The following is a 9,265-nucleotide window of genomic DNA, read 5'->3' on the forward strand; positions in this document are numbered from 1 at the left end:
AGCTCTCTACCTTTTTATGCCTTACCGAAGACGGGCTTGGCTTCTACGACGGAAAACGGCGCTGCGCCTAATACCGAAATGGTTTATTCGCCTCTTTTTACTTCAGTATTATTTTGGCGCCCTTTTATTATAAATTTGGCGCCCTTTTATTATAAATTTGGCGCCCTTTTATTATAAATTTGGCGCCCTTTTATTATAAATTTGGCGCCCTTTCTGATCCATTTAGGCGCCCTAGTAAAATTTTAGGGGGGTACAATGTACCCTTGTACCCCCCGTTCCTACGCCACTGGAAATCGGCATACTTTCTGTCAAATTTCTGTTTTGAGTGATATATAACAAAACCAAAAGTGAGAGCGCGCAAAATATCTACAATTTCAAAAAATAGGAAATTATAGGAAAATTATCGAAATTATAGGAACTAATAGGAAGACATCCGAAAATAGGAAAAAATTATAAAATTTAGGAAATGTGGTCACCCAGCACAGGTCTATGGAATATGTTTGTGCACAGGTGTATAGATTGTTTTTGTACACAGGTCTGCGTAATAATTTTTTAGCCTTAGTCTTCGGAATCTATTTGTATTATTGCATCCACTGTGCTTTGCACGTGAAAACGACGGGAAGGCAATTTGAGTTGGACTGGGCGTTGAAGCAATCAAGATTAATACTTCTATAATAGATGGTTAGGGCCTTGTTAGTTCAAACGCGGTAACTAATAAACGAGCAACACCACAAAACTTAAATGGAGCGCCTGCTTTTCAGTATAAGTTTTAAAATACTAGTTTATAAACAGCTTTAATTCATATTAAGACTGAAGTGACAGATATTAATAAAAAATGTCTTTGTACACAAAGATGCAAAAAAGTAAGAGATAAGTGTAGAAAATTAATTGTTTGAAGTAACAGATATTCAAATTTTCATTTTTGAAGACGTGATTATAAAACATCAATTATTTGAAAAACTTTCTTATCTTAGATTTTTTCACAAATTTTTCAGAGAAACTACCTTGATACTACTGTTTATTTTCTAGAAACATTTGCTTCAAGGAAGTTCCAATACTCGGATGTCTGAAAAATAGAGCTAGAAGAATTTATTTTTATATTTTAAAATTGAAAATATTGCGAACCGAAAATTACATTCGCCCTTTGACTGTGATGTAGTTATTTGAGTCAAAAGGATATGTAGCTTGATCGTGATCTTTTGAGAGAGATACAATACGTCAATTTTTGAAAACTCGAAAACTTCAAAATTAACGAACACGTTTAGTTAAGTTTTCATGCTTATTTTATTTTGTCTGCTATGATCGATTTTCTCTCCATTTTATTCTCCTTATAGGCCCGAATACTCAAACTATCTCCAAATTTTGAAAAGAAAATAAAATGCATACGTTTTCTATTTTTAAAATGATGCACATGTTTAAGGATAAAATATATTACTTGAGGAGTTTTGGTGAAAAAAAGAAATTTTTTAAAATAATTGATGTTTTATAATCACGTCTTCAAAAATGAAAATTTGAATATCTGTTACTTCAAACAATTAATTTTCTACACATATCTCTTACTTTTTCGCGTCTTTGTGTACAAAGACATTTTTTATTATAATTGCCATGGAGCTACCAGCTCGACTAAGCCAAATCATCATTCTCATTCTCGCAAAGAACTTGGAAGGAATTCAGCTTCAAACTATCCTCAGCTTCAACTTGCAGGTAAGAAAAACTTTAAACTTTTAACTCTACGCTCTTCAACTTTGTTGAAAAAACTTTTAAATTTGCGAACTAGATTTTAAACTACTAGAATTTGTTTTTTAAATTTTCATTACAAAACGAACTCTTTGGTTTTTTAATAAATTGTTTTATAAAATTATTTGGGAAAAAGTTTGGAGGTTTAAATTTCTAAAAGAAGCTAAAAACCTATAGTCTGTCAAACGAAAGAAGAGCCCTGAGAAATTTGTCCAAATTGGTGTCGCCACCATCGACCCCATAGTACTTTATTTACTTGTTTTGTTTTGTCAATAGTCGTCTGTAATATAGTCTGCTATAAACAGATAGGCTTAATCGCAATAGAACCAATAAATTTTGCTATATATATTTAATATGTTTATGTTTCATGGTTTTTTACGATCATCGAGTATTAAAGAATATAAAAAAAAATAAACGACAAGACACCAGTTTTATCTTTGTTGAACTAGCATTGCAATATATTTTAATGGCTTAAGTTAAAGTACTTGTCCATAAGTCTAAGTAGTAAGTAGTTCAGCATCAATGCGTCTTCAGTCCACATCTTCATCAGAGTTTTCGCTGTCTTCTTGCATATTAATTTTAAGAGGTTCAATTGTGGTTTCGATGATGGAATCTTTTTCCCAATACTCATGCATTGTATTCTCGACGTGAACTTTATGAAATAATAAAGCGTCACAAGTCCAGACCAGAACCCTGAAGTACGAAATTGACGAGGTTGCTAAAAGTAGAGGTCACACGGTAGTGAGGATTCCACCGTACCATTGCCAGTTTAACCCGATTGAACTAATATGGGCACAAGTGAAGAACGACGTTGCGAAGCAGAATTCTGGTTTCAAACGCTCGACGGTCAAAGATGCAACATTGAGGGCCATTGAACGTGTGACACCAGAGAATTGGCGTAAGGCAATAGAGCACGTCGAGAATATAATGCATGAGTATTGGGAAAAAGATCCCATCATCGAAACCACAATTGAACCTCTTAAAATTAATATGCTAGAAGACAGCGAAGACTCTGATGAAAACGTGGACTGAAGACGCTTTGATGCTGAACTACTTATGGACAAGTACTTTAATTTATGTCATTAAAATATATTGCAAAGCTAATTCAACAAAGATAAAACTGGTGTCTTGTCGTTAATTTTGTTTTTTATTCTTTAATACTCGATGATCGTAAAAAATCATGAAACATAAACATATGAAATATATATAGCAAAATTTATTGGTTCTATTGCGATTAAGCCTATCTGTTTATAGCAGACTATATTACAGACGACTATTGACAAAACAAAACAAGTTGATAAAGTACTATGGGGTCGATGGTGGCGACACCAATTTGGACAAATTTCTCAGGGCTCTTCTTTCGTTTGACAGACTATAGTTATAATTTGAGAGGAAATTCAAAATACATTTAGGGATATTTAAATATTCCGTAGTTTCATCGCATTGGCGAATATTGCGGAATAGATTTTTAAAACTAATTCCTTAAATATAATTATAATTAAAGGGAATAACACCGCGTGTCATTTAAATTGATCATTACTTTCTTCAAATTAATTTTGATCTATCTTTTCCTGAACTGAAAAGAAAACTATGTCTCGTGAAATCCTCATTTGTTTCTTATTGGCTTGTTGCGTCATCATATCGATGGCCCAGCAGGGAAGAAGTAAGTTGCCATACAGAGTTTTTGACTTTCAGTTTTCGCAGAAAAAAGCAAAGGTTTTTATTTAAAATTTTAAAATTACTACTTTTCCTAAAGAATGTAGGAAGAAAGGTCTGCATTGTGACTGCCGACCTGGATATAGTGACATAAAGGGATTTTGCCAGTCTGATTTAACATGCAACTGCGAAATAAGTAATAAAATTACTACAAATTAGAAAGTTATCTGTTTTTCGTGTTACTCATGATAATACTCTCCCACAATATTATTGATACTCTACCGGTCCATAACACCTTTATTTTATAGACTGCAGCGATGATAATAAAAGAGAAACAAGTTGGGAAAACCAAAATATTACATCTCCGTGTCGAGAAGATTATATAACCTTAAGTATCCAATGAAAACGTCGACCTTTTTGCCCTCATCCTTTCCCGCGCTTTGCGCTTCCGCATTTCATCCTTACTCTCAACATTATCTTCCTCCATTTTACATACAAAAATCAAATACTCACAAAAAGAAGTGGCAAAAACCTGCTGGCTCTTTACAACCACTTAATTTGACTTAATATCCAATTTCCAACAACAATAATAATATACTGGTAGTTTAATTGACAACCTACTAGCATCGAAATTCTCATTAAGAATGGCTCCCGCGGATAAAAAAGGGCAATTTTCAACTAGGTGGGCGATATCTCATTAGATTTGAAAAATATCATTTGTCTTTTTTACCAATGCCTAACCGCTTGGATTTTTTTAAAGCAATCTTAGCACAAAAAAATATTTTTTGATACAAAATAAATGTTTTATATTCTTATTAAGAATAAAACAAGAGGATAAAAAAGGTCTGTTCTCTCGTAATTTTTTAAGCTTTTATCATGATTACTCTATACAACAGTAACAAGGAGTATAAACCCATTAGTGGAAGCAGTATTTTTTTTCCGAAACAATCTCGCTTATGTTTATCCTCTCTAGACTTAGCTAAAAACGTATTACTCCTACGTAAAATATTAATAGACAGGCAAGGATTCATACCATTAAAGAAGGAGCGCAATATTATCCATATTTTCATTTCATATACAGAGAAAAGAAATTATTATGTTTCTGAGAGGAGCTTCCCATTTTTGTTGTTGTTTTGAAAAATATATCGCAATGCACGGGCCTTGATAGATATAGGAGGGAATGAATGAAATATATCACAATGCACGGGCCTTGATAGATATAGGAGGCAATGAATGAAATATATCACAATGCACGGGGCTTGATAGATATAGGAAGCAATGAAGGAAATATATCGCATGCACGGGCCTTGGTAGATGTAGGAGGCATTGATAATCTCTCTCTTTGCACGAGAGGTTTATCTTTAATATTTAAATAAATATAATTATTTTTAATTATTTTAATCTTCAATAATTAACATTAATAATAGTTAAATCGTTTAAAATAAAGTTATACTTATTACCATCTCAAACTTTGCTAATATTGACGTTTAAAGTGAAGGGTACCCCTCTTGCCCGCTTTCTTCAAATTTTGGGGTATATATACGATTCGTTTCCATCATAATAGTAAGGAAAAAGCGCAATTGCGAAAACCTTTGGTGGCCGATCCCACCTTAGGGGGGCTAGACGTTTATCGTAACCCTAGCTGATCGCCGCGTATATCCTAAAACCAAACGATGATAATGGAGTAGAAGCCAATGATACAGATTGGTGTCTATGTGGAATAGACGAAAGACCAGTGGATGGTGGTGTTAGAAGCCAGTGTAAGTGCAGACTGGTGTCAATGTGGGATTGACAAAGAACAGCAGATGGTGGTGTTGGAAGCCAGAAAAGTACCAGACTGGTGGTCATGTGGGATGGACGAAGACCAAACATGGTGGTGTGAGAATTCAAGTATAGAGTAGCCAACGTAGAGAAATACAATTTTCCAAATTTCTGTGAACTGTCAATGCGGTCCGAAAATTAGGAACACGTTTGCTCCGATACGCAAACTGCGAACGCGGTCTCGTGGGTGTAACAACAGACAGACACACAGACAGACAGACAGACACGGCCGTTACAGAACCTCTCCTGGACTACGTCACACGGAGAGGTAAATGTGCCAATGGAAAATACGGTGCGTGCACCAAAGATAACGTATGCTCCTTTTGTGGTTAACGTAGTTAAAACGTTAATGTTTACGTGTAATATTTTCAAGAATAAAGATTAAGTTTGTTGATCTCAATAATTACGTTCAATCAATCTACGTTTGCTTATCACTAATGTTCATTTAACTTGGCCTCATCTTTTCAAAACTACCCCTAAACAAAGTACAGTATCCATAAACATTCGCGTTTTAGGCTTAAAAGTTAGGCCTAATATTATAGCAAAAGAAAATAGAGATTCGAAAAATTAAAGCTCGGGACGTTTCACCTACACATATTTCCTCCCGATTGAGACGCTGGAGTTTCATATGAGAAATACTTTCCAAATTTCCGCTGTAAGCGGGCTTGAGTTTTCCGTCTAAATGTTACTAAATTTTTCCCTTAACACAATAAGACGTAGCTAAAATTAAACTACAGTCGTAAATTCGAAAAAAATACGTTTTATTCAGGAACCAAAAAGCACGTCCTTTGTAACATTTTAAGGACCCAAGACGGACTACCCTCTGTCGTCATCCAACTCTCCTTTCTTACCCCGGTGGTCCCCTTCCCAAGATAGTCCGGTCTGGTACACGCTTCTTTATTAACTTTTCTTTTTTAGCCATATCGTAGTATACGATAGGCTCTTAGTTTGACCCGAGCCGTCGTAGTAGTAGTAGTAGTAGTGGCCGGGGTTGTCGCTTCGTTATCGTCAGATTTTAGCTTAAAAGGAACTTTATATTACCACAACCCACCCATAGGGGTTACTGGGCTCGGTTAGAGATTTAATTATAATAAAAATTTTTTCAGGTCAGACTCGGGAATCGAACCCGGGTCGCTGGCGTAGAAGACTAACGTTCTAACCACTAAACCATAGAGACTCGACAGAAACTCCGAGTTTTTTATTATTTATTTTTATCTCTAAAATGTCGGGGTGATATGGGGTGGGGTACCTCTTAATCTGTGGGGTCGGAAACTTTTGAATTTTTATCTGTGGGGTCGGATACTTATGAATTTGTATATTTGGGGTTTTTATATTTATTTTCTTTTTATGTATGTGCTAATTAAATAGATAACGATTTTCTACCGCGCTCCTCATGTGTTTCGTTCTCGTTCGGTAGCTATCGTCATCTATGTTATATTTGACTGGAACGTTTTGGCGGTTAATTCAAATGTGGGTTTAGATAGAGCTAACATAGTGTTAAATGAGCGTTATGCGTTTGATCATTTTAGCATTGCTAAAGGTAATTCGAGGGGATAATCACTAAAATGCGTAATCACTATAACTAAACTTTCTCTTTCAAAAGTTTCTGGGCATAAGTCCTTGTTAGAAATTTATAAGATGCGATAAGTGTGCATCGGCATAAGTCTATGTTGTAAACTCATCGAGGGGATTATCACTAAAAACTATCTGTTCTTCGATTCGCCGGAATATTAGAATTACAGCATAAGTAAATTTATACGGTTATAATTTAATCACTGTTTAGAGTAGGGAATCGAGGGCTATTCACTCTGATTTTATGCACGGTAAATCATTTAAGCATTGTAAAAGATAGCGCTATTCACTCATTAGGGTAAGGTATAGAGGGGTTATCCACTCATTAGGGTAGGGTATAGAGTGGCTATTCACTCGTACGATATGGCTACTATTACGAGCCCTTGGGCCGTCTTGTTTTAAAGAAGTCTCATTCACACGATACACCGGTACGTCGACTAAACTTCGGATAAAACGTAAGGTTTTTTTCCCCTATTCCAGGCTAATGCAAAGACACCTTGTCAAATACCGTAGAAAGTACATTCGAAACCCCGTTTAAGTAGACCAGAAAGCGCGCGCAAAACAAACCCCCGCGTTTTGTTAGGAGTGCATATCATGAATTTACTCGTATAAGAGCATGAATTCAGAATAACAAAACCTCGTCCCAGTCTCTCACTAAAGACTACGCTATATTTCTATATAATATTTGAATCAAAGTTGTATGTACATATTCATGGGTGATTTTGAATGAATTTGTAATAAAGAAGATGGATGACAGTTTTAGACGAGGATTTCAAAATTTTAAACGTTCTCGTTTTTTTTCATATTGTCTTATTGTTTTGAATTTGCGTGCACATTTAATATATTCATCAACTGTAATTGCTTCGTCAGCAAAACAGTGAATAAAAGACCATGTTTCTTTTGTCAAATCATCATAAACTCTCCCGGAGAACTCGAAAGTCAGCTCCAAACTCTACGCTCTTCAACTTTGGTAAGAAAACTTTGAATTTTTAACTTTTTAAATTTTTCATTCGACAACGAGCACTTCTTCGTAATTTGTTTTTTAAAAATTATTCTTAAAATTATTTGCAATTGGGGACAATATTGGACACTTTAACAAAGTTAAATTAGTCTTTCCTTTATCTAATTTTATACTTAAAGAAAACCATGTCTCGAGGAAACCTTGTTTGTTTCTTATTGGCTTGTTGCGTCGTCATTTCAATGGCCGAGCATGGAGATAGTAAGTTCTGTTAAAGAGTTTCTGACTTCCAGTTTTAACAGAAAAAAAGCAAATTATTTTCATTCCGATTTTGAAATCACCTCATTTTGTTAAAGAATGCGGCAAGAAAGAAGATGATTGTTACTGTCGTGATGGTGGATACGCTTCTACTATAATGGGAACTTGCGAACCGGATGGAACATGCAACTGCGAAAACGGTAATTCAATTACTGCAAATTCTGTATTTATAGACAATTCCCTCTTCTTCGCCGAAAATGAGTCACCCAAACTTATCTATTATCCATGGTATTTTCGAAGCCCCTCTCTTAATTAACATTTTTGTTATTTAATATGTCTCAACCCTTAAATATCTCAGCAGATGACACTGAGCCACGCCACCTTTTCCTTAAAGTGTTACCTTTATTTTACAGACTGCAAAAAAACTGATAATAGTAATCTCAGTATGCCATATTCTTGTAAATGTCCCGATGGAGCACTCGCTCATTGCTCCCAATCTGGCAGATGCTTATGTTGATTAAAGTGTTTATCTTGATGTTTTATATGTTCAAGAATAAAGATTAAGATTGTTAATCTCAATAATTACGTTCAATCAATCAATCGCTGTATGCTTAAAATAGTCTCTTATCCCTAAAGTTCACTTCGCCTCGTCTTTTGAAAACTACCCCTAAACAAGAGTACAGTATACATTTACTTTTGCTTTTTAGGCTTAAATGTTAGGCCTAATATTATAGCAAAAAGAAATAGAGGTTTGGGAATTTTCGCCTAAACTTATTACGCAGTTTCCTCCCGGATCGGGGCGCTGGAGTTTCATATGAGATTAACGTTCCACCGTTCCCCTTTTCCAGTCCAATGCAAAGACACCTTGTCAAATACCGTAGAAAAACTATTCGGAACCCCCGTTTAAGTAGACCAGAAAGCGCGCGCAAAAACAAAAGAGCTAGCTCGTTCTACTTCACGAGAGCGCGAACCGCCATACGTCCCCGGCTTAAACACGCTAACAAGTTAGGTTGACTTTATCAAATCATAGACCTCGTTAATATCAAGTTAAGTTTGGAGCGGGGTAGGAACGGAGGTTTCCTTGTTGAATAGCTTAAAACGCTGGTATGACTGAGTGAGGTTCCTTAGGCCTTGAGAGAGGTTATCCGAGATGGAATCCGATCGATAGTGCCCGTGATTGGCCTATTTAGGTCAATATTACAAGTCTATTTACTAATCATCCAATCAGATTAGGGAATTCCGTAATATTCGATACCGGATTGA

General features: G+C 35.4%; 2 long non-coding RNA genes across 3 annotated transcripts; both read left to right on the forward strand.

Annotated features, from left to right (window-relative positions):
- The first annotated feature begins 2,945 nt into the window (after nt 1-2,945).
- Nucleotides 2,946-6,063, forward strand: LOC149616678 (uncharacterized). Its single transcript, XR_016375890.1, has 3 exons — nt 2,946-3,400; nt 3,494-3,589; nt 3,702-6,063. It is a non-coding gene; the product is annotated as an uncharacterized LOC149616678 (long non-coding RNA).
- Nucleotides 6,064-7,215: 1,152 nt separating this feature from the next.
- Nucleotides 7,216-8,582, forward strand: LOC149616679 (uncharacterized). 2 transcript variants are annotated; one of them, XR_016376059.1, is made up of 4 exons: nt 7,216-7,756; nt 7,927-8,005; nt 8,101-8,202; nt 8,416-8,582. It is a non-coding gene; the product is annotated as an uncharacterized LOC149616679 (long non-coding RNA). The 2 variants fall into 2 exon arrangements; XR_016376060.1 differs by having other exon boundaries at nt 7,216-8,005.
- The last annotated feature ends 683 nt before the right edge of the window (nt 8,583-9,265 follow it).

This window comes from Phalangium opilio, unplaced genomic scaffold (assembly GCF_054372755.1).
Source record: "Phalangium opilio isolate 3A_F unplaced genomic scaffold, DU_Popi_V2 ptg000217l_1, whole genome shotgun sequence".
Taxonomy (NCBI): Eukaryota; Metazoa; Arthropoda; class Arachnida; order Opiliones; family Phalangiidae; genus Phalangium; species Phalangium opilio.